This window comes from Oryx dammah, unplaced genomic scaffold (assembly GCF_014754425.2).
Source record: "Oryx dammah isolate SB20612 unplaced genomic scaffold, SCBI_Odam_1.1 HiC_scaffold_26, whole genome shotgun sequence".
In the NCBI taxonomy this organism is placed as follows: domain Eukaryota; kingdom Metazoa; phylum Chordata; class Mammalia; order Artiodactyla; family Bovidae; genus Oryx; species Oryx dammah.
The window spans coordinates 54,735,271-54,741,270 of NW_024070210.1; positions in this window are offsets into that span (position 1 = coordinate 54,735,271).

The window sequence follows — 6,000 nt, forward strand, 5'->3', positions numbered from 1 at the left end:
CCCTATAATGAAAAGAACATCTTTTTGGGGTGTTAGTTCTAAAAGGTCTTGTAGGTCTTCATAGAATCATTCAACTTCAGATTCTTCAGCGTTACTGGTTGGGGCATAGACTTGGATTACTGTGATATTGAATGGTTTGCCTTGGAAACGAACAGAGATCATTCTGTCGTTTTTGAGATTGCATCCAAGTACTGCATTTCAGACTCTTTTGTTGACCACAATGGCTACTCCATTTCTTCTAAGGGATTCCTGCCTGCAGTAGTAGATATAATGGTCATATGAGTTAAAATCACCCATTCCAGTCCATTTTAGTTCGCTGATTGTCGACGTTCACTCTTGCCATCTCCTGTTTGACCACTTCCAATTTGCCTTGATTCATGGGCCTCCCCACCTCCCTATCAACTTTTTGTCAGACCAGAGACCTGGGATCTTGGTACAGCCCAAAAGGAAAGAGCCATGCATGCATGTTAAGTAGCTTCGGTGGTGTCTGACTCTTATGTGACCCCATAGACTGTAGCCATCAGGCTCCTCTATCCATGAGGTTCTCCAGGCAAGAATACTGGAATGGGCTGCCATGCCCTCCTCCAGGAGATCTTCTCAACCCAGGGACTGAACCTAGGTCTCCCATATTGCAGGGTGGATTCTTTACCATCTGAGCCACCAGGGAAGCCTGGAAAGAGCCATAGAGAAGGAGCGATATAGAACACTTTCAGTTGCCTTCTCAAGCAAGAAATCTGAGCTAGATCTCACTTAGAAGAGAAATGGGACATTTCCAGTAACACCAGTATTGCGGAGAAATCTGTAACTATTACAACTAGAATAGTTGAGTTGTTTCTGTAAAATATACACATAAACTCTTTGTCAGATCAATAACAGTTTACGTGTCTGTCACAGACTAGGTTCCCTGAGAAACAGAGTAAACTAGAGATGTGCACGTTAACTGCATTACTGGAAGATGCTCTTGAGAGATACGCCTGTGGGGGGTGAAGAGAGCAGGATTGGGCCAAGGGATGAAAGTGGCGATGCAGTCCCCACACAGGCCTCCGCAGATTCCACAAAGACCTCTGGAACTGGGAGAGGCCTGAGGATTTATCTCAGTATGGGGTAAGGAGGCAGGCAATTATTATCCCTCCTGCCCTCATCGATCAATCATTGGCCAAGAGGTCTCCCAGGGAAGTGGGCAAGACCTTGATCATGGTTGAGTCCCTCAGCTAAGGCAATTCCTTCCTGCAGAAAAATTTATCTGTGTTTTGTTAGCAGCTAGGAGAATAACTGCCTAGAAGCTGAAGTGGGGGTGGTAGTCTGAGCAACACACTGTAGCCTCATAAGGGACTATTCTCCCTCTGGAATGACTACCGGAGAGTTGACACATTCAAAACACACACACCATGGGCACACTCTGCACAGGCTGGCATCTTTTACTCCATTTGCAGAAATATCTAATCCTAAAGATTTCTCCACTTAACACAATTCACCCACCCCTCATTTAATCACAAATGCACTCATGTCCTTCCTGAGTGGTAGGACTACTCTTAAGGTATATCCAGATAATATTCATTTCTTGTCTAGAGCAAGTTCTCATTTCTGATAACCTCTGGGCTGACTGGTTAAATAAACTGAGATATAATATCTGTGGCTTCAGTAGTGAGGAATCTGCCTGCCGGGAAAGAGAAACGGGTTCAATCTCTGGATTGAGAAGATTCCCTGAAGAAAGAAACGGCAATGCACTCCAGTATTCTTACCTGGGAAATCCCATGGACAGAGGAGCCCAGTGGTGGCTACTGTCCATGGGGTCACAAAAAAGCCAGACACAACATAGCAACTAAACAACACAATAATATCCGTTACGTTAGAGATCACTTAAACTGAAGTTATAGATGACAATAATTATAACAATGTGCACCATATGATCTCATTTCTGGGTAAAGACAAACATATGAAGTCTTTCAGAATGGCCACTTAAACAGGGTGTGTAGTTATCTCTGGACAGTGGGATTATGGAGTGCTCAAATTTTTCTCCTCTTGCTTAAATGTGTTTTCTGATCAACCCAATAAGCATGTTACTTCTGTACTAGGACAAAAAACTGTTTCTCCTCTGAAGAGTAGATACAGTTTGGGAAGAGCAGGCCTTATGGCTATGTTAATCAAGTAGTGATTTGTTTAATCACCAGGGGCAGAAATTAGGAACAGGACTTTAAATGGAATTTGTACATTATACTGGCCACTTCAGATCCCAGGAAATTTAGGAAGGGACAGGTCTGAGTAAGAGAAGAAGGTTTCGACCTGTGCTGTTCAAAACATTGGCCATCAGCCACGTGTGACTTTTGGACACTTGAAATGTGGCTGGTTCAAACTGGAGTGTGCTTTAACTGTAAAGTACAAGATTTCAAAGATTTAGTATTAAAAATGTAAAATATCCCATTAATAATTTTAATACTACACCTTGAGATGATGATATTTTGGGTATATTGGGTTAAATAATATATAACATTAAAAATGATTTCTCCTATTTCTTTCTAGTCTAGAAATTCATCAGGAAGCATGAGTTCTCTGAAATACTTCTCCAAAGCATATACAATTTGAAAAAGTAATTGTCTCATAAGATACCCACTAACATTACAGTTTTGCAGCTCATTGGGCTGACAAAAGAGCACATCAGATGAGCTCCGTGTGCTGCAAGGCCATTAAACACAACCACCTAACTGTGTGCATGTCAGTCTATGTAACCGAAGTCTATCAGCTCAGAGAAAGTTAAGGAAACAACATGCTGTTGCAGACAGACATTTACATCTTCCTGTGGGAAAAGCCCCCACGCCTGTCATGGGACGCTGCATGGGAACTGCCCATTGCACCTACATGCCAGGTGTTGACTTGAGTTGAACTGAGCATGTGATGGAAGGATTCTGACCTATCCCCAAGGCAGAACTTCAGTAACTTGGGAAAAGTGCCTTTAAGGAAGAATGGTTTACTCTTCATGACATGTGCAGTTCTGTCTTTGATTAATTTATTCTTGGTTTTTAATGCTGATCAGTGTCCAAAATTAAGATGCAGTCAGTGGTTACTCCAATCTATGTTTACATGGAAAAGCACAAGCTAGTTTATAACTCATACAGATCAATCCAAACCTAGGTAAACGCTTTTGGAATATTAGGTAATATTTATAGAAATTTCAGAGAACACTAAATATATCTCAGTTATCATCTCATCTTCTCAGCTATCTAGAAGGTATTTTTCTACCTGCAATAAACAAAAGAGTGTAACATGTAGCTTGAGCTTGGAACTAATTCCAAAGGCCCAGTCAAAAGAAATTTTTCTTTTTGTGATGTGACATGCAAGGTCTTAAGTTGCCTGACAAGGGATCAAATCTGTGTCCCCTGCATTGGAAGCATGGAGTCTTAATCACTGAACCTCCAGGGAGTCCCCAACAACTTTTTGTTACAATAAGATACAACTAATAAGGTGATTGCTGTCTGAGTGGTGCTTCCCAAATCTCCCTTTATTCCAGGTTTCAAAAATTCCTCCTCACAACACCATCTGATGCCTTACTAGGTAGGCACTCAGTGAGCTGTGATCAGTTATTATTTAGCACCATGCTTCTCAAACTACCCTCTCTGGAGCTATGGAATTATGCACATTTTCTGTAAGTTTTATGAGAAAACTTTTCACATGTAATAGAACACACAAAAAACAAGCATTTTGGAAAACCCAAAGAGGATCAATTTTGTATGGCGAAAACAGAAAATATTATATTAAATTATATTATATTATATTAAACAGTGGTATTTGACCTGAGACTTTAAAGATTCATGATAATAGCCAGGTTCCGCCACACGGCAAACAAAGCTGCTAAGTCACTTCAGTCGTGCCCGACTCTGTGCAACCCCATAGATGGCAGCCCACCAGGCTCCCCCGTCCCTGCGATTCTCCAGGCAAGAACACTGGAGTGGGTTGCCATTTCCTTCTCCAATGCATGAAAGTGAAAAGTGAAAGTGAAGTCGCTCAGTCGTGTCCGACTCTTTGTGACCTCATGGACTGCAGCCTACCAGGCTCCTCCGTCCATGGGATTTTCCAGGCAAGAGTACTGGAGTGGGGTGCCATCATTATTCCTGTTGCTATTATTACTGTCAGCAGTATCCATTCTCATCAGTTGAGAAGATGGCACAACTTCAGTGCTGGAACACAGACAGGAATCGTCATAGGAACCAAATCAATTGTGCACAGCATAGCAAAGAGAGATCACCTCTACACCTCTGCTTTTCAGCAAGACTATTCAAATCTGTTTCCCAAGGGAAACATGAAAATTTCTCAATTTGGCCAGGGTCTTGCCTCTTCCATGAAGCTTTCCCAGATTTGCTAAAGAACAGTTGCTGCTTAAGGAAATTTAAAGGGCTATAAAATACTTTTCATTCTCCATAATATAAAGGACAAAACTTGGTTCAACTTAAGAGCAATTTTTTTCTCTTAAAATGCCAGACATTCTCTGCAATTAGCATTTCCCTTAAATACATTTTATTCAAATACTCTTAGCATAATCTGCCATGTCCCTGTGCCTTTTTTTAAAGTTCTGTGTGCTGCGAAGGGGGTCTTTTTAAAGAGAGATGAATGGAGTGCTTTGTTAAAAATGGAAAGTCTCTTCATATAGAAGTACAGTCTGACATTTGTCTTGAGTCATATTTTCTGGTTCACAGTTGGAATGATACCGTGTGCATGTTTCAAGCCAGGTGCAGATAAACCAGCTTGAATAACCCTTTTCATCACCACTTTGTTTGACTAGATGACAGAGACCCAACAAGGCTCTAAGGATGAACTGCCCAACTTGAAGAAAAGATGGATTCTGGATCCACTGAGGTAGCTGGGTTTTCCAGTTTGGATGGTAGCTAATATAATAATATTATCACTCTACTCACATTCAGCATCCCTGAGACAGAGGCATCTTGGAAGGGAGAAAATATAATGGCCCCATGGGAAATTATATACCATGGACATAGCTTTTGAGGGTAGCAGTGCTAAGTAAGTTCACTGCAGCCAGCCCAGCCCAGGGTCAATGGAGTTCAGGCATCTTCAAAGTGAACCAATGGACTAAAAAACAAAAGCTCCCCACATTCCCTTGAATATTTTCTCAGAGTTAAGACTTTGGGCCCTGGTACAGTCTAAATAGTAAAGGGCCCTCCAACGGCTAATACATAACACTTATTGCTGCCCTTTGCAAGTGAGGGCTTCAAATTATATGACATTTTTGTATCCAAGTAGTATGAAGAAATCCTTATCTAAAACATATAGTACTAAATATTACTAAATTTGTGTCATCTTTGAAAGATATTTCACACAAATAAACCCTTTGTCAGATCATATGTCATCAAAAGTCCACTTTATTACAATGCTCTAGTATCGCCTTGAAGTACACATATTATGAGATAGCATAAATGTCAAGAAGGTTTCAGTAAGTCATTTACATACCTTAGTGCCAGGCATTCTACGGCACCATTTGTTTCGTGAGTGGAAATGCACAGTTTCAAAGAAACCTCACACAGAAGAACTCAAACATCCCACACTCAAAAGCACATTTGCCCTCTCACTCAGGAGACGGTACAACACAGGGAGTCCTTGTTCTCAATGTCTCTAGTCTCTAGATGGTGTCCATTCACCTTCCACGTGAAAATCCTCCTGGAATGGGGCCTGTGGACAACAGCAGATTTGTTAATTTGTTAACAAATGTGTTGATTTGTTAATTAAAGCACATTTATATGAAAGATCATTAAAAAATCAGTGTGGTAGACAGAATTCTACTAAATGACCCCGTTTCTGAAAGAAAAAATATATATAGGGCAAACACTGTGGGGAGGTCCACTAAAATGTTGCCAGCAAGTTGACTCTGGATGGTTGCAGATAATTCCATCTTTATCTCATTGCTTGTCAGTATTACCAAAATGATAGTGTTCCACAATAGAACCCTTGTCCCTTAAGAAGTAGATACTTCTCTTGGGGGATGGACATGAAGCT